The sequence below is a fragment of the Camelus bactrianus genome, chromosome 24, assembly GCF_048773025.1.
Source record: "Camelus bactrianus isolate YW-2024 breed Bactrian camel chromosome 24, ASM4877302v1, whole genome shotgun sequence".
NCBI classification, from domain to species: domain Eukaryota; kingdom Metazoa; phylum Chordata; class Mammalia; order Artiodactyla; family Camelidae; genus Camelus; species Camelus bactrianus.
The window spans coordinates 14921994-14949251 of NC_133562.1; the positions used below are offsets into that span (position 1 = coordinate 14921994).

General features: G+C 40.3%; 1 protein-coding gene across 2 annotated transcripts in view; it reads right to left on the minus strand.

Annotated features, from left to right (window-relative positions):
• GAREM1 (GRB2 associated regulator of MAPK1 subtype 1) overlaps positions 1–27258 on the minus strand; it is a 167770-nt gene that overhangs the window by 132103 nt on the left and 8409 nt on the right. The window contains exon 1 of one of the 2 annotated variants that reach the window (XM_074352216.1): positions 2872–3080. The exons of the other annotated variant lie outside the window; for it this stretch is intronic. The gene's annotated coding sequence lies outside the window, so the exon portion shown is untranslated. Of the gene's footprint in view, positions 1–2871; positions 3081–27258 lie in introns of those variants that run through there. 2 annotated transcript variants of the gene reach the window in all.

Here is a 27258-nt window from a genome sequence, read left to right on the forward strand (position 1 = left end):
CAAATTGGGGGGCATGGTGTCCCCCAAGCAGAGCCTCAGGGTCAGAGGATGGAAAGAGAAGCAGCACCATGTCTTTGACTTCTGCCCCTCCCTGCCCCCCGCCAGGAGTAAGGGTGGCTCATTTCAGTAAGGAGTCTTGGAGGGGTTGGGGTTGGGGTTGGGGGGTATATATTGTTTGGAAAAGGGCCCCAACTGATCCCTAGTCCCATCCTCCCCTCTGCTTTACACACAAGTGGGATATCTAATTGTGACCAAGTTTCATTGACTTTATTGAGCTGGCACTATTATTTGAAAAACTAAGAGGTTACATTACAACATTGCAGAGGATTCTCGCAATAGCTCTCTGGAGTAACTATACACCAGTCTCCCTATTTGAGAGACAACAAAACTGAGGCTTGAAGGCTTGCCAGGCACTGGAAGGCAGGTGACAGAATTCCAAAGCCAACTTTCTTCCCCCTGCAGTTACAACTTTTGTTGTTTAACATGAAAGAGTTGTAAAGAAGTGAAGTTGAGTTCTTCCCCCAAAAGAACATGGAGGAAGAAGGCAGAATTACGTGAGAGTAAGCGCCTTGGTTCTGCCCCCACCTGACATCAGATAAGCATGGAACTGGCTTGTCCATCAAGAACCCAAAGGGCAAAACCTTTTTGTTTGTAAAAGGAAGAAACTTTGATTGCTTAGGTAAATTCACTTCTGAGAGAATGAGGCTGAAAAGTCTCAAAGGAAAGTCTCAGAAAATTTCTCCTCTCCAACTGAAGAGGGCTCAGTAGGTTTACAACCTGTGGGTTGGGTCTTATCCTGGGTCATTTCTGGACCAAAAGATACTGAGGAAGCAGTTAAAATGCTTTAGTTGCAAAGTTACAGAATGGCCAAGCTATCTTTAATAATCATATAATTTTTTTAAACTCCAAAAGGTGAGGCTATTTTTGGTAAGACTATTCCTGGTGGGTGGTTGAGACAATTGAGTGAGGGCAATGTTGGGTAGAGAATCATGGTATTCATTGTTTCTGATCATCTTTCTACTATCTCTATCAGCCACCAACCCGTCAACCTCCATTCTCTCTCTCTCTCTCTCTCGCTGTTTCTCTCACTCAGCCCCCCTCCCCATGACCTTTATTTACACTCAGGGAAAGTACTATGTATGGGAGCTCATCTCCCACCCCCCGACCAGGGGATTCCACTGTCAGGCTCCTCCAATAGGGAAGGAGGTCCTCCGGGCCAGCATGGGTCCCAGTGCAGTTTCTGCACATCTGCTCCGTTCTCCTCTCCACTGGCTGGCCTCTGCTTACACCTTGCTCCCTACCTCCTGATGATATCAGTCATTTATTTGTTTATTCACTAATTTACTTAACATAAATAGCACTTACCAGTATGTAAGGCGATGTTTTAAAGGCCTTATAGAAATTAACTCATTAAACCAAAACACTCTGAGGTAGAAACTATCATCCTTTTATTTTTATTTTTTTGGATGAAGAAAAGGGGCTGCGGAGAAGTAACTTGCTTAAGCTCACACAGCTTCCACGTGACTACGGTGGGCTTCTGGCACCTCTCCACGCCATATTTCAGCTTCAGATCCCAGGACTGTTGCTGTCTCCTAGTTCAAACCGTCCAGAGTGAATTAACCAACCAGCCACACATAATACTGTAAATAGCACATTGCCTGTATTCTTGTCATCATTACTCATCATTTGCACAAGAACAGTCAAGAGATAAAGAGATGAGCCCCACTAAAGGTGATGAAGTTAAGAGATCTGGGCTTTTGATTTTGTTTCTTCCTCTAGCAGGACCACATTGTATTTTGATTCTATAATTGCGTCTCCAAAATTAGGCTTCATCTTACAGTCACGCTGGCTCAGTGGTGGCCGTGATGTATCCTCGTGTCCTGGGCACACCCGTGAGAACTTGCAGTTTGGAAGAAAACCCTGGAGACAAATGGTAGAGCATTTCTAGGAAGTGCTGTCTCAACAATGCTCTTGACCGCACAGAGGACCACATTGTGTGGAAAAGTAAGGACATCTATGGCTGAGTGGGAACACGATGCATAGGAGTTCCACTCGGAATGTAAAGACGACTGAGAAATACCTTCATTTGTTTCACATATATTTTCTTGTTTCCATGGCCCAACAATGAAACTCTATGTCTAAGGAAGTCTCAAAGAGCTTATTTAACAAGTAGAAAATACATGACTGAAACACTATGCTGTATACCAGAAACTGACACACTGGAACTGTCTATAATTCAACTTGAAAAAAGTACAAAATAAAATTTTAGGTGATAAAAAGCACAGTTACAGTTTATTTGGCATCCGTTTCCTTTCTTAGAGATGTATATATATATATACACACACACATATACATATATACACACACATATGTATATATAAAATAATAGTGCCTTTGACAATGAATAATTTTGTAAGATTCCATAAAACACAGAACTGTAATCATAACTAGCAGAAGCTGCCTCAGAGACTTAAGAAAGGTTAGGGCCCCCAGTTCCTACGGATTCTTTGAAAGGGAAAAAGATCCTTTGAGGAAGACTGGAGGTGCAGAAGCAAGTTCTCAGTTAATAAGTATTTAAATACATGGAAAGCAGTATCTACTGCAACTAAGAATATTAAAAAATATTCTTCCCGAAGTTTACAAAAGAATTTGGGCTCCGCAGCCCAACTGCACGGACAACCTTGATTTACCATCCTTTGCAAGATGAGGATAAGAGTTTAACTCCGTGCTGCTGCTGTGAGGATTAAATAATCCACTAGAGAAAAGCACACCACTTGGTACAGAGTAAACACTCAATCAATGATAGACAATCAAGAAAATACAGCTTTTCAAAAAAAAAAAAAGGAAGAAGCAGATGAGGAAAGCTGTTACCTTGACCTGGACTCCTTCTGGGTCATGTTCTCTATTGAATGACTGCTCCCCCAGGCACAGGCAATTTTTTCAACAGACAGAGGCCTTCCCTTATTTCCAGAAACAAAAGCAGCCCCCACTGCAGTTTTATTTCTCCGTCTCTGTAATCAGATCCGAATCTGAAAGGGTTCCTTCTTCGGACACAAGCCAACCCATATGGCAAATCTCTCCACACGCAGCCCACCCTCCCAACCCCACACAGAAGGGAAAGTGCTCGGAGAGTCGTCCCGAGAGACAATGTACCAATATTTTTGCTTGCATTCCAAAACACAGCAAACTTCCTGTCCCCGCTGCAGCCTACCAAGCTCCTTGCAAAGGTCACTGTGACAGCCCTGGAAGCAGTTCACAAACTCGCCCCAGAGGGCAACCCCAGGAGGCTGAACCCTGTTTCTGTCCACTTTCATGGCAGGTGCAAACTAATTTCTTTTTGCAGAAGAAACCCCTCTGAAGCGGCTGCGAGTGGCTTTGCCAAATACTGAACTAAATTACTGACCTGCTACATGAAAACCATTATTGATCTATTGTTTAAAAATAAAAATCAGTACTGAAATTTTATTGTTCTATTTAATACTGCTAAGTAAACTATTTTATGGTTTTCTATAATGCCCAGTACCCTTTACATCCTAACAATGACAACATTTAACAGATAATTTTCAGTTTTTATATTCATCACTGTAAAGTATGAAACTAAGGTCTTTATGACAGTGATTTTTTTAAAAACCTGAAAAGCTAAGTATATCAAAATAATAACTAAAGAATAGAAACCAATTTATCTGAATTCAGAATAAAAATTCCTTTTCAGCTTTTTAATCAATGTATGATATTTCAGGGTGGTTGAAGCTCTTTGAATTATATGGTACATTTTAAGTGACATTAACACCCTTGAATTTAAACATAGTATTTACAAAAAGAGCATTATCACTGCATGCTGAACTAAGCATAGTAAAGACCTAAAAAAAAAATCATGCTTTAATGAAAAATAAAAATAATAAATGACTTTATAAGAAAACTTTGTAGCATATTATTGGAAGAGCAGAATAAACTGTGAAGTTGCCCAAACTCCACTTTTGGTATGGAAGTACATTTTTAGCACTTACAGCATATGGGATGTGGCAGTTTCCAAATCACCTGCATGTCTTAAGCTTTTTTGCCTTCTACTCAGTAGCTTTGTTCATTGTGCAGATAAGAGGCTGATGGGAAGAGAGATGCTTTCATTGAAAGATCCCAAACAAATGTTCTCAGAAAATGAAGATATTGTTCTAGAACAGAGACCAACTGTTCAGGTTAACAGAGCAAGAGTCTTCAGTACTACACTGGCTTGTATTTGCTACTGTAAAAGAGAACATGTGTTTCTTCAGCTCACAATAGTATTAGGTTAAAAAAAGTTGAAATTAATCACTGTATGTCAGTAAGTAGATTTCCCCCAAATGACTAAACATAAGACACAGAAGAGTGAAAACTGGTGTTTTTCTTAAAACTTTTCATATAATTTTTTCATGTGGATTGAAACACCGGAAATACTTTAAAGATAAAACAGCTGGGAGACACAGATAAGCCACCATTTAGAAGTAATCTATAAAAAAATCAACTAAAAATGGATCAAAAGACCCAAATGTAAGAGCTAAAACTATAAAACCCTAACAAGAACAGATAGGGGTAAATCTTTGTGCCCTTGGATTAAGCAATGGTTTCTTTTCTTTTCTTTTCTTAACTGAAGTATAGCTGATTTACAATGTTGTGTTGTGTTGTGTAATTAATTTCTAATATACAGCATAGTGATTCAATTGTACGTATATATATTCTTTTCCATTATAGGTTATTATAAGATATTGAATATTGTGCTATGCAGTAGGACCTTGTGGTTTATCTGTTTTATTTATATGTCCACCAACTGATGAATGGATAAAAGTGACAGATCCACACAGTGGACTGTTATTCAGTCATAATAAGGACTACAGTCCTGACACATGATACAACATGGATGAACTTCCAAAACATGAAGCTATGTGAAGAAGCCAGACACAAAGGGCCACATACTGTGTGATTCCATGTATACAAATGTCTAGGACAGACAAAGCTGTACAGACAGAAAGTAGACTGGTTGTTCCCAGAAGCTTGGGAGACGGTGGGGTGAGAAGTGACTGCTACTGGGTACGAGGTTTCTCTGGGTGGCGATAAAAATAGTGGTGATAGTAAAAATTATATTTATACAATGGAATACTACTCAGCCATAAAAAATAAAATGCCATTTGCAGCAACATGGATGGACCAGGACAATGTCATTATAAGTGAAATAAGCCAGGAAGAGAAAGAAAAACATCATATGATATCACTTGTATGTGGAATCCAAAAGAAACAAAAAACGGCAAGTGAACTTATTTACAAAACAGGAACAGACTCACAGACATAGAAAACAAACTTATGGTTTCTGGAGTGGGCAGGGGAAGGAGGGGGAGGGATAAATTGGGAGATGGAGATTTGCAGATACTAGCTACTATATATAAAATAAACTACAAGTTTATACTGTATAGCACATGGAACTATATCAGTATCTTGTAGTAACTTATGGTTAAAAAGAGTATGAAAACGAATATATGTATGTCACTATATGACTGAAGCATTGTGCTGTACACAAGAAATTGACACAACATTGTAAACTGACTATACTTCAATAAAAATATATACACAAAAAAAATAGTAGTGACAGTTAGACAACTTCATGAATATAGCAAAGACCATGGATTTGTACACTTTAAAAGAGTGAATTTGGTGGTTTGTGAATTATTCCTTAATAAGGCTGTTAGTTAATGTTTTTAAAAAGGCTGTGCAAATAGCGTGGGGCTCAGAGGTAGGGGGTCTCAAGTCCTGCTCTGCTTATGTCCCCAGGCTTGTTAAATGCTAGTGGCTCTCTGAGCCTTACTTTCTACGTATGTCAACTGCTTGGCCTGGGCTAAGACTGAAGGCCCTCTCTGGCTTCAAAAAGGAAACAGTAAAAGCAGATGAACCAAGCTGCCCTGGGACCCTCCTCAACCACCCAAGAATGCCAGGTCCCACCCCAATTCTTTCCAACCGGCTGTGATGAATTAAGCTAGCACTAGCAAGGGGAAAATGCCCTATATTCCTTTTCCTAGGTGGACCAGTTCAATAAATTCTATATTGAATGCATATGTTCTTATAGAACAGACATTTAAAGTGTGTAACTGTCAAAGATTAACAGAAGGTCACATCGGGCAAGAGGTGTTTGAGAGGTAAAGGAAAATAGACCAGCCCTCTTTTACTAGCTAATTCCTACTTGTCCTTCAAGGTTTAGCACAGGAAATACGTCCTCCTCGAAGTGTGTTCTGCCTCCCCTCCCAGCCATCAGTCTGGACCCATTGCCTGTATGTGGCCCCAGAACACCTGTGCCCAGGGATGGGAGCAAGCAATGGCCTGGGCGACATCTCCAGCTGATGTCCCTTGAGCAACTCAAGCTCAGCTCGTCCAGCCCCTGACCTCATCACCTAGTCCCTCCACTCCGCACCCCACGCCTGCTCACTTACCCCTCATTCTGGAGAAGGGCGTCATCCTCTAGAGAGACTAACGGATGCAGGTGGGAAAACCTACACTCAGCAGTAAAAAGGGTGAATTATAGAATTTTAAAAAAAGATGTAGCTTTCACTCAGGATCATACAGACATAAAGGCCGAAGAACTGTTACAGATCTTTCTGAGCATCCTTTGGGAACAGAAAAGAGTTTGTCACCTATGGGCTATGTGTGAGATAGTTCATCAGACATGCCTAACAGCAGTCTCCTCTTCAGATGGAGGTATATGTTCCCCCAAGCACCACTCATATTATTAGGAAAAGAGGAAGAAAAAAGGAAGGAAGGAAGGAAGGAAGGAAGGAAGGAAGGAAGGAAGGAAGGAAGGAAGGAAAAAGGAACAGTATAGTCTTGTCAAAATTATTGCATATGGTAATATTTAGAATTCATGAATAATTTCTTGCTTTTGAATACAAACCAGAAATCTTCTAATGAAAGATGACTAAGTCAGGCTGAATGGCTGAAGCTAAAGACTCTCAGTTTAAATTGCCGAAGTTCTATGTATAAATATGTTTAGTTTGCTTTGTAGGATTCTAATGCACAATTAATCATTTTACTACAGCATAACAAATTATTTCCACTTTCTAAAAATAGTTTAAAACCCCTACAGTAAATCCCAAATATTGAATTAGCATATATAATAATCCCGGAATCAAATCATATGGTCTTAAACTAGATTCATTTTTTTCTAGCAAAGATATGTAAGATCACAGTAGCATGATAGAAGTTACTCTCGCAAATTATCATTTCAGTTGCAAAACCATGTTATCCCAGGAAATGTAACGCTGAGGTAAAATGCACGTTGCTCATCAAAAGAATTGCTCTAAATTTTAAATGATGCTCTGCCACAAGGGTACCACTGCCTTCAAATTAATTGAAATAACAGACAGGGACGCTGAAACAATGATACACGGAGCTGCGCAGTAGACATCTCTGATGATACAAATACAGTACGAGTTATTCCTTTTAAATGCAGAGTGTTGATTCCTGATGCACAGTAAACAGTCACCTAAATATTCTATCGATTTCTCAAACAGCAACTTCCCCATCTATGTATGTATAAGATATATATGAATAAAATCGTTCATCATTATTATAGAATTCAAGGTTACCTACTGTAACAAAAATTTTATTTTTTGTAAACCAAAAGAACCATGCTGTTCATTTTCACGTTATTTCATATAATCACCACACACCACAAGGCTGGGGGTGGGGGTATTACCTTCACTTCAGCTATAAATAGGATGTCCATATAATTCATCGTCCAAACCAGGGCACTTCAGAGTGAAAGAGGGCACGATTAATAATTATTCTGGGATAGGAGATGCAAACTGGGACTATCTTGGGTGAACTGGGATTTTCCACATAGGAAATAAATTCAATTCCTTGATCTCCCAAATTCACACGCAGGGTCGAGAGGGAACTGGGGTTGAGATCCATGTCTGACCGGGAACCAAAAGAATAACAGTTTCAAAGGCAAAAATAAAAAGAAACAAACAAACCGAAAAGCCCACAAAAATCAGGAGGAATTCAACGAACGGAGCAGCGCTGAGTCTCTACTTTGCACACTGCTACAATCACGCGCTCATCCGTATGGCTTGTATGAGACTTCCCGACTATTACTGCTCCCACCAACACTCTCCCAAATCCCCTTGCAATTCCTATAAATAAGCTACGTAAGGACACATGGGAGTTAAAGTTTCAAGACACTAGGAAGATGAAACTCTGTGAACTGTTGAATGAAAACAGAAAAATCTAGCCCTGGTGAGTGTGACCAAGCACATTCTCCCAACGATAACTGGGCATCCGTATCTTATTAAGGGATGTTTACCATATACATCATCCCAGTGGGCTCGACTGCCACAAGCCATCAATGGCCCTGATTGTACTGGACCCACAGAGCACTGAGTACATGCAACTTTGCTGCTGTAAAAACTATATATGCTGCCCCTATTAGAAGCGTGCACAAACAGCAGTCACAACTGGTTCATACAGATTAACAGCATCCATCAGCATCTAATTTACATTCAGTAGGAAGCTGTGAGTGGGTTTCTGATAATTCATTTACATTTACTACACAAATTACTCCTCCACGTTTTAAGCCAAAGAATCTCTGAATACGTATTATAAAATTTAAGACAATTTTTTTTTCTGGTTGGAATTTAATATTTATAGTTCTAATAAGGAATCAGCTAACTTAGTTGTATTCAACTACATTCTCAATTCAACTAATTCTCAATTTTCAAAATTCACTTTTGCATATTTAAAAGCTTATTATACAAGCCAAATATGTTTCTAAGTCATAGCCCTACTGGTATTATGATATACAGTCCTTTTAATATCATAAAAAATTTTCTTTGGCTTTATAGAAAAGCAAGCGTTTTAGAAAGAGGAAACAAACACATTAATGTAACCTTTTCTTTTCTTATCATATTCCATCAGTGCAGTGGTGAAGTCTAGAAAGCCGTATTTGTTTTACAGGAAAGCAATAAACGATTAATAATACCTCTCTAGATTGGTACAGATTCAGTTCTCTTTCTCAAACAATCCAAATCTACTGGAATAATGTAAAAATTTATATAATGCTAGTACTAAAAGATAAAGTACTAAGTTTTAAATTTCTTCTGGGCAGGGGCCTTCTTGTTTGTTCTTTCCATTTGCTTTATCCAACAAAGACATGTTTCCACAACTGCGATGTTTATTTCTGTAGGCAATTTTTAGTGACACTAATGAAAAGAGGCACTATGGGTAATCCAAGAGACACGCAATTTAGATGCTATGTTGTTGAAATTCATTATGTGTGATTACTGAGGTGGTTTTGCTTTCCTGCGTCTATGCTATGTGGTGTGACACTAAATAATTTAATTTGTATTGACTAAGTATACTCTGGGAAGGCACTGGAGAACCCAGCCTAGGACGAAAATTAAGCCATTTCAGCAAGAGATAAGGATACAAATAATCAACAGTCGCTCTACTGCGTTTCTAAAGAGAGTTATTCGGAGATCTCTCTTGCCCGTTTTCAGAGTTCTCTACCAGTGATTAAACCCACTGTTAAATCTGAGTGTACACGAGACGGGTCTGTCTGCATGAGTTAGTTTTGCAGATTCTGTAGACTTCTATCTCTACTTCCATCTACGTAAGTAAACGACACGGATGTCAAAGGAAGCCGGGTAAGAACAGGAGGCTTACAGCAAGGGTTGCCAAGTGTCAGAAAGTAAAAATTGCTGGCTTTGTGGGCTACACCATCTGTGGCCCGATGACTCAACTCTGCTAATTTCAAGTGCAGAAGCAGCCAGAGACAACATGTGAATAAAGGGTGTGGCTGTTGTCTGGTGAAACTTCATTCACTAAACAGGCAGCCAAGCCAGACCTGGTCCCTGGCCACAGTTTGCTTGGGTAAACTCAGTGCTCTTCGGTGGGGGAACTCAAGTAAAGCAAAATCCGATTTGTGTGATGGTACGTAGTTCCATTTCTGAGAAATCTTCTTTACCACTTCCCACCCCAGGGCACTGCCACCTCCCTTTCTCCCACCGGGATAAAATCCCAGTGTTGTCTACTCAATTGATGGTTTTAAAATACACCAATAAACTGCAACGAGGGGGGCAGACTTTCCACTCTTAACGCCATCATGACTGTTCTCCGTTCCATGGCTATTTGCCCAGAGTGGGGCAGTGTCCGCAAACTGTGCAGGGACAGGACACATTCGTTCTGAGTCCTTGGCTTCAGGTGACAGGTGCTAAGGTAACAAACGCTTTGAAATTATGTGGAAAACTTTGTGTATACGCATGTCTATTTGCAGCTTTCATCAGATCTCCAAAAAGTTAAGGGAGAATAGCTGCTGAAGTTGTTCTACTCAATGCACAAAATACTTCCCAGGACTGATGCACGTAGTGGGGAGGTGATTATCTGTTAGTGCTGGAGTCTAACGGTCACCATAGGCCCTGATGCTATCTCTTGTGTTCTTTCTTGTCACTTCTGATGGCACCAACCTACTTGCTTCTGCTTGGTTTCCAAAGCGCTTGCTATGTCACACTGTAATCATAAAATACACTATTCCTCAGTTAAGGAAAGGGATCTGACTACAAGTGTGGACTTTGTGAAGAGTAGGACCCTATGGCGCCTTCCAGGGGACAGACCCTTCCCACGTAACCTCTGCTCTAGCTCCTCTCTGAAGTACCCAGATAATAGTACTTCATTCATATTTATTGCGTTTTTCAGATGCTAAAACCATCACCAAGTGGAAGAAATTAACTACTTGATGATCATGAGCATGTAGCCCCTAGACCTTCTAAGGGTTTATCACCATCAACCAATCAGAGAATTGTGCACAGCTGATCAGACCCTGGGTCGCCCCTCCCTCACTTGGCCTTTAAAAATGCTCAGCTGAAACCCTTTGGGGGAGTTCCGGGTTTTCTGGGCGTGAGTTGCTCATTCTCCTTGCTCGGATCTGCAATAAAGCTTTCTCTGCTCCAAACTCTTGATGTTTTGGTATTTTTTGGCCTCTGTGTCAGGCACGTGAACTTACGTTTGATATTAATTTTCGCACTGCCAGCCTAGGAGTCTGTGCCTGCGGCAGGCCAACGCTGGCCAGGGACAGCCCTTTTCCTGGGTCCCCGGGAGCTGCCGGAGCACATTTCACTCTGGGGGAACCAGGAGGGACTCTCCCTGACAGGCATCGGCCACCCAGGGAAGGAGACTGTTTGGAGCCAAGAAACGACTGAAGCTGTGGTCCACATTCGGTGTCGCCTGGAGGTACGTGGCTCCAGCTTGTGCAGGCTGGGGATTCTCTCTGCTTCTTCTGGGCTCATTCCCTTCTGGGAAGTGAGCCACTCTGGGCTCACTGCTAGCCACTCTGGGTCCATTCTCTTTCGAGAGCTGGGCCCATCTGTTTGGAGGCTTCTGTCTGGGAGTGAAATTGGAATTTTTAACATCTCCTCCTCCAATTGCCTTCTCTGCCACTGTAGTTTATTTGTTGTTTGTGTTTCTGTGTGTATCACTTTTGGGGTGAGTCACTCCCACATGCACAGGATGGGAAAATTCTACCCACTCCACCTGGGCTCCTTCCCTTGTGGGAAGTGAGCCATTCTGGGCTCACCGGGAACCACTCTGGGTCCGTTCTCTTTCAGGAGCCAGGCCACTCTGGAGGCCTCCTTCTGGGAGTGGAAGTGGAATTTGTGGGCTACACCTTGTCTGATCTTTTATTTGTAGGATCATGTTTGTCATTTGTGTGTGTGTGTGAGTACTTGCACTGGTCAGTTGAGATGTCTTTGAGTAATGGGGCTTACATGTGACAACCTAAAGGTGTTGAGGGCTATTATTAAATATGCTTGATGCCACATTGAGATATCTTCATGTAGAAAACATGATGTAGATATTACTGTTGGTGTTTGTGTTTGTCAATCTACAGAATGTTAATGTAAAAGAGGGTTCATGATGGCTTGCTTCTTGGTTTTCACTAGAAATTAAAATTTTCAAGAGCTGAGGTTAAGAACTGAGTTGAGGATTCTAATTTAAATACATAATTAAAACTATTAAAAATAATGAAGGAAACATTTCAGTATACAGCAGGAAAGTAGGATATACGTTTTGAGTGAAAAAGGGTATGAGGACAGGAATTGCATTTGTTAAGGGAAAAGAAAGTGATTTGGTCCTAGAGCTGGTTGTTTCTAGGTGGGAAAAAAAATAAGGGACAAACAAATATGAATACAAGTTGTAGAAAGTTTATGGAAAGGGAGCTCTAAGAAAGGAGTTCTGTGCACGATTGGGCTGAGATTAGATTAACCTTAATTAGGTAAATGAATTTTGTTATTAAAAGTAGCCTGGTGCAGGACTGGATTTGGTTCCTCTCTGTTAGAGAACACGTTTACTTAGAATGCTTCTGATAACAGATTATGCGAAACTTTTTTATATTTTTGACCAACTTCCTATCAAACTTTAATAGAAGTTCTTTTGACTTCAGCTAACTTTGGGGTGCTTCAGAGGGCCCGTGAGGCATCTCAGAAAAATATTTAACTAGGACTGGTTGGTATGTTAAATGGCACAGGAAGCATTGTCACATGAGTGATAAGCCTCCTTGGATTGTAAAGTATGGATAAATGTCACTGGTGTGGACATTCTGGAAATTGTGTAAAGTTCTTCAAGTTTGGATGTGTCCTGGTGTAATGCTGTCAGTCGTGGTTCTGGTTTTTATCTTGAGGTGCTGTATGTCACAACAACTTGATGAAGCTTCTTTGTCAAGAACATTGTGGTCGGATCTTTTGCTTTGCCTTTTTGGGGTCTTTTGTCATTCACGGACAGTTAAGCTGATGCTCTGCAGGGTTGCTTTATCCTCAAGAGGATTCATGGAGGGGACTTTTGACAATTGCAGGGGTTTTTTTGGATCATGCTGCTGAGCTGGGTAGAATATTTGAAAAGTCTAATGAAAACTCTTGATTTCATGGAACTGTTTGTTGGTAGAAGGGACTGATTGCATGGGACTGGGTGGACTGATGAATGTGGCTGTAGTTTCTTTGATTTTGTCTGGAATATTGTTGGCTTTTAATCAATGTTTTTCAATTGAGCTGTTCACAAAACATTTGTCTCCCTATCAATATTGAAAGTTATTATTTTACTTGTAACCACACTGTTGCCCTCAGTGTTTAGGATAGAAAGAGAAATCTCTAACAGAGTTGTCACAGAGTATAACTACTCATAATGTATAACAATTCTTGCTTTATGTCTATTGCTAAAAGCACAGGAACAATGCTTGTGTGACAACTGGGTATAAGTGAGAAAATGTATGGCCTATAAAGTGTTTCTTCATTAACATACCTCTGAGCCTGTTCATGTTATCTGATTAATTTTCCTCTAACATGAATAACTAGGCAAAATAAAGGAGGCCTAGCACCAAGGGGCCATGATCTGAACCTGCGTCAGGAGCCACCACCCCAGCATCGAGGGATGGATATTTTGATTATCAATGCCTTCTATTAAAAGATTTGCAATCCAAAGGGGAGATGATGGGAAAACCTGCCCACACTGAGGTATGGGGAAGGCATTCTGGCTTATACATAGTTTAACTTAAACTTTACTGACCCAAGTGGCCTGTATTAAGGCCTTTTGGACATGCATTGTACATCTGCTTTGGCCTTGAGGAGGGGAATGCACTTGAAAGTCTCAATAGAGTAGCTGTGGTTCAGACATCCAGGGCAAAACTAGGTGACCACTGTGGACGTGATTTCAGCCATGTTCCCGTATTGTTGAGAACTTGAATTTTCTGTGTCCTACTTGGGACACCACCAGCCATTCTCAAAGCAGTGTCTGCTGGCGGATGGCAGCTGCAACCTTATGACCTCAAGGTCTCTGCTTCTAACTAGTAAATTTTTAGACAGTAAAATTGCTTTAGATCAAGTGTTAGGAGAAAAAGATTTGTGTCATGGTCAAGCGCTCCTATTACATGTATGCTAATACCACATCAAAAGTTAAAACCTACTCAGATAAAGGCAGACCACTGGCTACCTGCTTACAAGTCTCCCCCAAAGTGCCAGATCTAGCCTGGTTTTCAGGCTTATTCTCCTAAAGTCCTCAGTGAATGAGATCCTAATCATACAAGACTTGGATCCAGGACTTCAAACTCGGGAATATTTCCGACTTGATGTCCATCGCCCAGATCGAGGTAGGACTATGCCCCTTTTCAGCAGAAAGTAGCCAGAGCAGTAGCTGTCCCATTCTCTGAAAGATCTGGGGAAGGATGAAAAAGGATTGGAGACTGAAACCGAGTTTCTCCATTGAGCTTGTAATTAACCTCTCTGTCCAAAACATCCCTGCCCTTATTGTCCAACACCTGTTCTCAAGACTGAGGTACATCTGAGAAAAGAGGGCAGTTGTAACTGAGCAGGACCCTAAAGGGGTCTCTGCTGTAGCCCCTCTCTGAAGTATCCAGATAATAGTACCCCATGCATATTTCCTGAGCTTTTTAGATGCTAAAACCACCACCAAATGGAAGACATTAACTACTTTATGTTCATGAGCACCTAGCCCGCGGACCTTCTGGCGCCTAAGGATTGATCACCATCAACCAATCAGAGAATTGTGCCAGCTGACCACAGACCCTGGGACACCTCCCCATCATGGGGCCTATGAAGATGCTCAGCTGAAACCCCTCGGGGAGTCTGGGGTTTTCTGGGTGTGAGCCGCTCATTCTCCTTACTCGGTCCTGCGACAAAGCTTTCTCTGTTCCAAACTCTGACGTTTTGGTATTGTTTGGCCTCACTGTGTTGGACACACGAACCTGCGTTGGGCAACAGATGTGTATCAGAAGCAGAGGCTCCCTGGAAAGGCTGGAGTTTCATCAAGTTTTACCCCAAGGTAAGTGAAGGCCTTGACTATACACGTGGGCTCATGTACAGAAATAGATATATATGTAAGTATGGACCATGGAAGGCAGTTAAGGAACAAGCATTTTAAATGCCAAGAAGGAAAAATGAAGGCAGTTCTTATTTTGCTTTTCCACGTCACCTTCTACCCTGAGTCTGTCTTGTTGGAGGGAGATGGAGTAGAAAGAGAACAAACATTTGAAATAGAAAACCTGTCTCAGTCGGTAATTCCCAGGGTCCAGTTTAGTTCCGTCCTCTACCAGCAGTTCTCTGGGGCCCTGTGGTTCTCTTTACTCCAATTAGAGCAACCAGCCCTATCGTTGGTACCCTGCCTCTTAGTGGTCCAAGTTTTAGTAAAGATGATCAACAGAAGAGTCTCTCACTCTGTAATGTGCAATATGAGTGGCGAAAAAAAAGCTTCCTGTTGGCCCGAGACTGGGGAGAAGCCGGGAAGGCAGGGGAGGCAGGGCTCTAGAACCCAACGGGGCTGGCTTCTGACTTTCCAGCTGTGTGACCTGGAGCAATGATTCCCTTTCTCTCAGCCTTTTGTTCCTTGTAAGCAGCCTTAAGTCAAAGAGCTGCTGTGAAAATTAAATGAAATAATGTATATAAAGTATCAAATAATAACCAGCACTATCATTACTCTCAATAAACATTCATTATCGTCCAGGAGTAAACACCAGTGCTTTGCTTATTTGGGGAATAAAGAACAGTTGCTTTTAATAGTTTTGCGTCTGTGTCTAGAAGGTAAAAAGGTGTAGCTTCCTTTTTAATTTTTTTCTATTTACTTCATCAAAGTATAAATTTATATTGATTTACAATGTTGTTAGTTTCTGGTGTACAGTATAGTGATTCAGTTGTACACACATATATACTTTTTCAGATTCTTTTCCATTATAGGTTATTACAGGATACTGAATCTAGTTCCTTGTGCTCTACAGTTGGTCCTTGTTGTTTATTAGCTTTTTTATTTTGTAACCATTCATGATACAGTCAACAAAAGGTGGAAGTTCAGTGAATACCTGTCCAACTGTGAAGACCAGAATCATCATTTTTACCATCATTGTGATTGTAATTCCGCAGAATTCCCTTCAAAGAAATCATGGTGACATGCGTCAAACCAGGTTTGTTTTTCATTTTCCTGATAAGTGCATCATCTTCAAGGGAGGAGAGTTTATATGCGGTAATTACATACGTCTACTTGAAAAGTTTCAAAAGTTGAGCAACTTAGGTGTAGACTTCAATGGAGGTCAGGCAGACAGGAGCACAGGACCCTTTTAAGAAAATGGAAAAAAGAAAAAGCATATCTCCTTATGTATTTACCTGGCCAATGGGGAAAAGTGCTATTAACTACCTCCCTTTGCCAGTAACTGGAGCTATAAAAAGAATAACATTACAGCAAGATTAAGCCCATAACCTTCTGTCTGAGGCACAACCAATCAGAAAATTTTATAAAGTATTCTAATTTTCTGAGTACTCAGCAATCTTAGTATCAATCAACTTAAAACCGATCTTCAGTGCAAACTCTAGAGGCTATCCTTGGCAATACTTTTTCCTCCCTGCTGGGTCAGAAAATTGGCTGAAATCCTCCTGCAAAATCTAAATGCAAGTCAGCGACTTTGGAGTCTGAGAAAGCGAAATTCTGTTTAATTAAGTGATTAATTCAACCTCTATGCCAACAGTTACTTAAAGTTATTGAAAAGTTAAACTGGTTAAAAAAAATGCAGCTTAGGGGTGGCAATATTTGGAACCACAAACTTATTAACCTTGATCTTTCACCATCAGTAGCCAGGTTCTGTCCCTCCTGTGGCCTGTTTTATGACCATTACATCGAAATCTTCCAGTATGATTTCTCTAGCCCTGAACTCTCTCAAGATGCAAGCCAAAATTTCTAATTCCTTCTGAACTGTTATTTCCTTTACGTAAATACCTCAAGTGCAACGTATCCACAGATTAGCACAAGTCACTGGAGTCACACTCCCTGACTACAGAAAGACGGCACATCTCCACGCTCTTGGAAGTCGGGTGGGGGTGGCCGGTGGATTTGCCATGAACAGTAACAGGGACGTGTGGGGCACCCCTTCTGAGTAGAAGCTTTAAGGGGTCCGTGTGTGATGCAGTCTTCTCTCTCCTGCCTCACTCAGCAGGTGTGGAAGTACAAACACGGGCTGCAGTGAGGATGAGGACGCAGAGCCGAGCCTCAGCCAACTGGCGACGAACATGGAGCACAAGGAAGAAATAAGCCTCTGCTGTTTTCCAAATACTGGCATTTTGGAGTTGTTACCACGGCCTCACCTAGTCTGCCTGGGATCTGCTTCTCCATCTGTGTTTTGTTTTTTAACATTTTCTTTTTTTTTTTTAAAGGGTTTTTTGGGGGGGCAGGTAATTGAGTTTATTTACTTATTTATTTATTTAATGGGGGTACTGGGGATTGAACCCAGGACCTCGTGCATGCCAGGCACGCGCTCTACCACTCAGCTATGCCCTCCCCCTCCCTCTGTGTCCTCGTCTCTGACAGGGACATCAGCACCCACAGCAGCAGCTGCAGTCTCTCAGGAGTGCATCTCTCTTCCTCATCTCCCACGCATCCCATCATGAGCCCTGGAAATCTCACCTTCAAAATATCCCTGAGGGGTCACCCCCTCCTTTACAGCCCCACTTAACCAGTTGTGGTTGGAGGCCATCTTCCTCCTTGGTTATCCCTACAGCTTCCCCAAATTGTCATTCCACAACTCCAGATTTTTCCTGCTCTAAGTGACCTTCCAAAATGACACCAGAACAATCCTTCTAAAATCTGAGTGACTGAGCCTTTCCCATAGTGAAAGCTCCCACTGTTCACGCTAACAAACGCCGGAGGGGCACTTGTGTACACAGCACTGTGCCAGGTGCCACGGGAACACGGATGCGCCCTTCGTCTACACGCCGACCTGCAAGGGTGACAGGGTGACACAGCCAGATGTAGAATGAGTTGCTCGACACTAGGATTCAGCGAACTATTCAGTTGGTGAGATAACTTTCTCTTAAAATAAAAGCTGGAGTGGATTCAAGTCCCTCTATGAAAACCTGACTCACACCCAAACTCTAACAGGTTTTCCTGAGACAGAACGAGATGGCGTGTGTCATCAGCTGGGTAATGATGTGTACGTGGCCCAAGATCTACAGCGAGCCCCTCCAGAGACGGCTACCGATGTGAGTAGCTCACACGTTATTAGGAAAAAACTCCTTATTGGTCTGAGAACTGGGGGAAGTAGGCTGCGACACCTTGCTGTAGCTCGTGAAGTTCACCAAAATGTGGGGCCTGAGTGGATTCTGCTGCAGCCGACTCTGTCGCAACACCCTCTGCTATGTGTGTCCTAGGAGGCGCGGGAAGGCTGAGAGCCACCAGTTAAGCACAGGATAAAGGTCCAGCTTTGACATGTGACAGCTCTTCCTGCTCTGCTTCCAAGTGCCTCTCGGGTCTCACCTCCCACCGCCCCCTGCAAGGCCTCGGTTCAGGATGTTCCTAACCTGACAGGAATAGCACCCTCCCTCTTGTAAACCCACCACAACCCTACCCGCTCGTCTAGGACCAGCTCCGGGGTCAATTAATGTTCTTTCTGCGAAACTTGCCTCCAGAGCTCTGGGCTCTGGGCTCTGACCTCCGGGGTGAAGTATTTCCATGCTTATTACATGACGACAGTTAATTCTCAGTAACTGCCTACCCAGTGAGCCTCTGAGCTCGAGCATCAGGGCTGCATTTCTCCACCTTCGTGGTCCCAGCACTTGGGACAATGAAGGCACATGGTCCACAGCTGTTCAGTGAACAGCACTGTGAGAACCACGTTCCACAATCCCAGTTACCCCATCTTGTACGTCAGGCTAAACTCTATTACTGTGAAAAATCCAGAAAAGGAGGTTCTATATTTACAACTTTTAACATTAAAAAATTATCTGCCGCTGTAACAAAAGGCTAGCAAAATGTGTGTGTGTGCGTGCACGCTTATGTCTGCATGTGTACATACGTGTGTAGTAGTGTCCTCTGGCTGCTGTAATAAATTCCCACAAATTGAGTGGCTTAGAACAACAAATTTATTCTCTCACAGTTCTGGAGGCCAAAAGTCTAAAATCAAGCTGTCAGCAAGACCGTGCTTCCTTGGCAGAGCCTAGGGGAGATTCTGTTCCCTGCCTCTTCCAGCTTCTGGCAGGTTCAGGTAAAGCTTGGCTTGTGGCTCGATCACTTGGACCTCTCCCTCATCTTCTGTCTGTCTCAAACCTCCCTCTGCCTTTTGCTCGCAATGATACTTGTTAGTGGATTCAGAGCCCACTCAGGTAATCCAGGATAATCTCACCTCAAAACTGTTAATTACATCTGCAAAACCTTCTTTTCCAAATAAGGTAACAAACAGGTTCCAGCGATGTGGACACGGACACGTCATCTGGGGAGCCACCACTCAACCCACTACACTGTGGATGTGAGTGTGTGTGTACTGTGCCAAAGAAGAGTACTAAACAAAGCTCTATTGAACACTTACCTGTTGCCAAGGTGACACAGTATGGAAAACTGCTGGGTGCTGGAAACACACAATGAGGAACAAGAAAGACAGTCTCTGCCCTACAGAGGTCAGTCTACTGGGGGGATACAGAAATCAAGTTGTTTTTCTTTTTTTAAGTTGGAAAATGTGTTGTGAGGGAAAATTATGCCACGGTTATATCTAACAGGGAAACTCACCTGACCTGTTAAGTGTTAAATGTAACCCTGATATTTTCTCAATTAGAAATGGGTAGTTCAGAGAATATTCCTTAATTGTCAGTTTAGATGATCTTCTACCCCGTACTGGGACATCCACTGAAAGTCCTTGTTTTACATGCACACTTTGCACTTTTAAATTATCCAACTGAAAGATAACCCCATGAAACTACCATAGTTCATATAATTTAGGGCGCCATCACCTGTAATGCAATCATTACTTTACAACAGCCAAGAAAGAATAAACACTGCTGATTAAACTATGAGACATCATTAATAAGATGCATCCTGATTTCTCAGATATTCAAACGTGTACCTCAGAATCAGTGAAATATATTTCTTTCTTTTTTGAAATGTGTTCTCATAACATACCAGGACAAATTAAACAGCTTCTGATTAAATAGTAGAGCCAGATTATCAATGGTCTACCAGCAAAACTTTAATGCTGAGTTGGCTTCACCCAGCCTCAGAATATTTTTCACCTACTTTTCCTGAGGTTAATGTATGTAAATAATTCAGTAAGTCCTAAAATAAGACATACAGTCCTACAGTAAGTCTCTTCTAGGCTTGAGAGAATGAGGAGTCAGGAGACTGGGAAAGACTCTGAAACCCTTGGGCTGAAGCAGGAAGGCGTGGCTGCTGGAATTATCACTTCTTTCCACACCCAGAACTTGGTAAAAGGTCAGAAGGTGAAGAACAGTGTGTGTACACCTGTGTGTGTCCTGAGGGCAGAGCTTGCAAATACTTTGGGGATAAGTTGGAGTATCTGGAGAGCTCTGTGGCAAAGTCATTCAGACAAGATTTCTGATCCATCTGGTAGACATCTGGGGGTCCTACTAGACCCCGTGAAATGTGCAATCGAAAGAGAAGACAGGATCCCTGCTCTCAGACGGCTTAGAAAGACATTCCTAAAACGAGAAGTGATGAAACTTTTAAACATACCCCCGCTCCAACGTCATAAAGTTTCTCGTGGAATGCAGGACTGAGATTTTTGTTGTAGTTCTGCACAAAGGTCACACAGGAGAAAAAGCCGCAAAGAATGATCTCTGTAAGAGTTCTCTTCTCACATATTTCTCCTTTTTTTAGGTAGACAGTCTTGGACATAGAGATATCAGGTCCACATTTCCCTATGTTTTTCCTAAAAAAATTTAATTTTGCTCCTTGTGTGTGAAATTAAGGGGAATCAGGAAGACAGAGCCAACCACGATTTGAGGGGGAAGTGAGGAAAACTAAGAGAAATTTAAGCCTTTAAAAATGAACAGATGTGGGCCATTATGGGATTTTTAAGCAATAAACACACATATACATTAAGAATAGTGTGGAACTGTCCAAAAAATAATGGGGTAAATACACTTTCAATTAGGTAAAGTTGAGTGCAACTTGCAAATGCTTCTGACATTCTGAAAGGCACGCACGCGCGCACACACACACACACACACACACACACACACATACACAAACACACTCACTCACTCACTCACAGAGCAGCTTAGTAAAGTATCATTTTAAAACAAATTCTTCCCTGGAGAAAACTTATTGCCAAAGCATCTGGACTGTGCTTCCAGAAGGCATTTAACAAGTTACTATCATTTCCCAGACTCACCAGGGTAGCACTAGCTTTAAAATGAATTAAAATTTTCTTTAGAAAAACAAATCTCAGGCCTCCCACAGCAATTGGAACAGAAGAGTAAATCAAGGTGAGGGACAGCTCTAGCCACTACTCCTTTTCTTTGGGGAATAAAGGATTGTTTTCGGATTTCATTAACCATATATGTTCTTAGATCACAGCCCAAGGTAATCCCTGAAAGACAGGTGTGGCTTTAGTGTGTTTTTTTCTACTGTTAAAGAACAAAAATAAATTTGACAAAGACAGTTTAATTTAGTAAGCATACTTCTGAATAAATGGGTTGGCACAGTAGCAGTCTAGAAGAAAATTAAAGTCTTACATCATGTGCAAAAATTAATTCCAGATGGGCTAAAGACTTAAAATTTTTTTCTTTAATCCTCTTAGAATATCTAAGAGAATGCATGTACAATCTAGGAGTCAGAGAGATCTTTCTTAGCCAAGAGCCAAAAGAGCCAAAACACAGGAAAAAGAGACGTATCTATCCAAGTGAAAAATTTAAACTCTTGAATGGATACACATAATATAAACAAAGTCAACAGACAAGATAAAATACAAATAAGAAAAAAAATCTCTATAATATACAAACAGCATCCAGAAATTGGCAAGAACAAGCTGACAACAGAAAAGCCAGCAAAAGGTATTTTCAATTTGTAGAAGAGCAAGTCTAAATGATAAACAGATACATAAAAAGGGTGCGAAATCACTAATGTTCAGGGAAATGCAAATTAACATAGCAGTAAGAGCTCATTTTGCATCCATTAGGCTGGAAAATATTTCTTTTAAATGTTATAATAGCTAATGGTTGTCACAGATTTGGAGAAACGGTATTCTCATACATCAATGAGGGAAATGAGAATGGATACTGACTTTCTAGATAGCATTTTGGCAACTTCTGTTTAATTAGTTCCACTTCTGTGAACTGGGCTCTCATACTGGGATAGAAGACCAACTTTCCCTAAATCATTTCTTCTGAAAAGACAATTTTGGTCCTTGCATTTGAGATTAAGAGAATCAGGAAGACAATGCCATCAAATGTTATGGGAGAGAAGTAATAAAAGATATGTGATAGAAACCACAGACTTGTAATAGAAACAATGAACAAATGAATGACATATGTACATGGAGCTTTAGTAAACCTTCACAGAGGCCAATAACTAGAAACAAGTTGAATATCAATCAACAGAAGGATGAGTAAATCTGTACCATGGAATATTACATAGCTATTAAAAAGAATGAACTGTTTTATACCAGATGATTTATAAAGATTCCCAGGAATGACATAAACAAGGAGCCAAGAAGTATATATAATATCCATGTATGTATCATATAATCCCATTTTTAGAAAGCAATGACAGAATTCTGTTTCAGTATAGGTCTTTGTATCAAGGTTGGTTGAATCCATGGATGCGGAATCCATAGATACAGAAGGCTACTGTACTACACCATTTTATATTAGGGACTTGAGCATCTATGGATTTTGGTACCTGCAGGGTACTGAGAACCAGTACCTCAGATACTGAGAAAGGACTGTACATCCAATGTCGATAATGGATTATATAAGTATGGAGAGAATATGAAATATCTACTGGATTATTGAAGTGGGTTGTGTGGGTAGGCAGGGTTGGAATGGAGGAATGGGGGTCAATGTGAAGGGAGAAAGTGAAAAAAAAGTGGGAGTGAAAATGCTTCATTTCTGTAAAATTATGAGCATCTAGGTGTGTGTAAGAGAAAGAATAGAGGATGCATGAAAAAGGACAGTCACCAAATTACCTTAGGGTGGTGGGACTTCAGATTATCTTCAGTTCTAAAACATTTTTATGTATTCACATTCTTTAACTTAAATTTAATTTAATTTTTTTTTAATTGAGGTATAATCAGTTTACAATGTTGTGTCAGTTTCTGGTGTACAGCACAATGCTTCAGTCATACATGAATATACATACATTCATTTTCCTATTCTTTTTGTATTCACATTCTTAATAATGAATACATGATGTTTCTAATTTGGGGAAATGAAGTTTTGTTTCACTGTGATAATTCAAAAGACTAGATAGACTATAAATAGTATTTATAACTTCCCCTCTCCCCTCCCCCTCTAGTCTCCACTTACTAGGATGAAACCCCTCTGACAGCTACTGTATTCAACTGTATACAGCCCGCTCAGACTGACACCTTCCCAACTCAAGAAAAAAAAAAAAAAAGACTGGGGGGAGGGGCGAGTACAGTTTCCAACCTACCTGATTTATTGTAAAGTTAATTTGAGGCTGCTTCTTTGACACTAAAAGATTCTCTTAAAGCCATCTTGCACTGCACTTTCAGGAACTGTCACCTACAACTATTTACAGAGAGTCCTCAGGTGCCAAGTTGGCAACAGGATATGTATTTTATTGCCCCATCAATCACTGCCTATATGTAGAGAGAATTAAAATGGGCTTTCCTTCTCTTATCTCCGGTTCCCTTCTGCTTAGCTGTTACATTGAAGTCGACGTTTGCACAGATATTCAACAGAGGAAATGAAAGGACGTTCAAAGTATCACGTTTGCTTCTCTCCCATATTGAAGTTATCTGTGAATCTCTAGTATTTATTCTCTCACATCTGCACTCAGATTCTGAGCTTCAAGAGGCTCTCAAGTTGCCGGAATACAATTCTTACAAGAGGGAGGATAGGAAATGGCGTAGAAAACTCTAACTGCCCCAAATGCAGCACTTCAGGGTTTGCCATGGATTATATGCAAAAATAATGAAATACTTTTATAAACTTGTCCATTTATTCTTAGTCTTTAAAACCAAACAGCAATGAACCTAGTTTGTCAGCTTAGTTTCATGCAATGAAGAAGAATTTACCAACAATCACATATCAGTGGGGAACTCTTCATGACTTGAACTCAAGTACTGTATGTTTAATTATAGTTGTGAACACACAACATGGTTTTACCAAGATTTTCATGAGACTACTTAATTTTGTACAATGAAAGGGGCTTTTTCTTTCAGAGGACTGGCTACAAGGCAGTAGTCAACATTTAAATCATTCACTATCCAGCTTGATGAAGAAAAGTAAATCACAGCTACTCAATTTCAGAAATAGAGGTCATATTTATTTATGAACATTAGCAGAAAAAAATAGGAAGTTTAAAAAGTGATTAAACCCACATGAAACCTGGGAATTATATATAAACACCCTGCAGAAAACCAAGAATAAAGGACACTAGGATTTTATTTTTATTATAGGAGCTTTGAAAAAAAAAAACTCCACCAAAAAACTGAACACAGAACTCATAAAATTCACAAATATGATAAAATTATTGAATGTCTAACTATTAGTCATCAAAGCAATACAAATTAGGAAAAGTACCAATTTTATATAAAGTAGCAAAGACTAAAAAACATCTATGATATTCAATGATGCACAATCATATTACTCATTCACTGCTAATGGTACAAACTTTCATGGATATAATTTAGAAATACATATCAACAACCTAAAAATAATAAAATTTGCATACTAATCTCATATCCAGGGACCCAAAATAATGAAATGATGTATAAAACTGACAAGTTTAAAGATGTCCTCAAAAACATGACACTCAAAACAACTAAATGTCTAGGGGCAGGAGGGTATAGCTTAAGTGGTAGAACACATGCTTAGCATGCATGAGGTCCTGGGTTCAATCCCCAGTGCCTCCATCAAAAATAAACAAACCTAATTACCTCCCCCCACACCAAAATAAAGTAATTAAATAATACAATAAAAATATTTTTTAAAAAAACAACTAAATGGCTAACCAGTAGAAAATGGTCAAATAAATAACAGTTAACTAGTAATAACAGAATCACATTTAGTCATGACAATTTTATTTTCAAAGAATACTAATACTGAAAGAAAGCGTCATGATATAATGTAAAATTTTAAAAGAAGTTTTATATATAGTTGGTCCCACTGTGCTATATATTCTCCATTTATATGCCACACCTGCATAACAGGAAAATGTTAATAATGATTACATAACAAGTTATATAACCTCTGGAATTAACACTGATAATTCATTTCTGTCATTTTCTGTTTGTATTTTCCAAATTCTCTATAATAATATCTGGGAAGAAAACAGTAAGGTTTAAAAAACACACAACCACCAAGCCTCTATGGCAAAAGAAACAGAGCAGGATGAAGAGAGAAAAGGAAGTTGGGGCACGAAGTTCCTCATTTCTTAGCTGAGGAAGAACTCAAACAAGATGTTAAAGAATTAGGCGGCAAGGCATGACTGTTTTAGTACGTTTTGGGCAGAAGAAAAGAAGTAAAGGCATCAAAGCAAAAAATCCATGTGGCAGAGGCTGCTAGGTGGCTCCCAATATTCCATGTTCCCCTATTCTGCAGTAAAAATTCCTGGGCCTTGTGCCCAGTTAAGATTCCAGTTCTTTGCTTCCTGCCCATATAGGAGTATATAAGTCCTGACCAATGAGATATAAGGGCAGTGCAGTTCAAGACTGGTGGTAAGACATACCCTTTTGCCCTTCCTGCTGTCTGGAATGCAGACGTGATGGCTAGAGCTCCAGCAGCCACTGAGAACCATAAAGTGAAAACTACCTGCTGAGGATGACAGATCACAAAGACATGAAGAGCTGCTGTCCTTACCTCTGTGGACTCGCCCTGTCATCCTGGACCATGTTCCTTCAGGCTATTTTAACATGAAAAAGAAAAATCTCCATGGGTATAAGCCACTATTTTTTTTTTTTTTTGGTCCTATTGTGTACAACTGAAATTAACCTAAACTGATGTACCTGGCCATGATGAGGTTGTGAAAAATTTTTTCTTGATCCTGTCTACACTCCCAGTGGCTCCCCAACTCTTAACAGACCACAGACTGGACTAAAATAAACAAGAAAAAATAACAGCAGAATATCTTAATAAAGCTTTCTGTTACTTATTTTTAAATAAGTAATCTGAACCTTCTAGAGCACTCTCTCTCTCTCTCTTTCTAGGCATAACTAATTAAATTGTTTTGAACTTAGGTCTGGTGTTTGATTTTGTGGATCAGTGGTCCAAGGTAAAAATGGGTCGTGCATTACTTTAAATGTTAACCTGAAACAAAATGGAAGATTTCAGGGCATAAGCTACTGAGGACCAGGAATGACAATGGAATAGATGTTCGTTCTTTGATTCAGCCATCCCTTACTTGCCCATTGCTGCTAAGGGAAAAGCGTGGCAATTCAAAGTGAGTATCAATCAGAATATAGCGTATGCACGGATGATGTCCTGGAGTTACTCAAGTGGGTTTCCTCCGGCATTTCATTAACCTTTATTGAACGGATTGATGTTACTTTCAGACATTTGAATCTAGTTTCCTGATGGGAGGAAAAAAATGTTAATATGAACTATCAAGAGCAAATTTTCATCTCTAACATCTTAAAGTCCAGCACTGAGAAAACTGCCATCGTGGAAAACAAACACAAAAACAAAAACCTGACTGAGGAAATTTTTCTGTACTGAGTGGGAAAAAAATAACAGTCTTCACAGGGATACACACAGAAGCATTGCTCACCATTACATTCCTCTATAAGCTATAACCAGGACCAATTTCAATAACTTACTGTACATGTTAAATGTTAACCTGAATAACATCACCAGAACTATAAGACATCACACTGCATTTTAAACTCAGTAACTTGATATTTATTAAACAACCATTTAAGCCATCAAAGCTCAAATAGTATTTAAACACTTCAACTTAGGTTTAAGAATTAGCAGAATCAGGTGAGAGAGGATAAACTGGGAGTTAGAGATTTGCAGATACTAACTGGTAAATATAAAATAGATAAACAAGTTTATGCTGTATAGTGCAGGGAACTACATTCGATATCTTGTAGTAACTTATGGGGAAAAAGAATATGAAAGCAAATATATGTATGTTCATGTATAACTGAAGCATTATGCTGTACACTGGAAATTGACACAGCATTGTAAACTGACTACACTTCAATAAAAATATATATATTCACAAAATTAGCAGAATCAGTTAAAATGACTTGCCCTCCGAGTATAAAGTAGTTCAGCCACGGAATTAGAA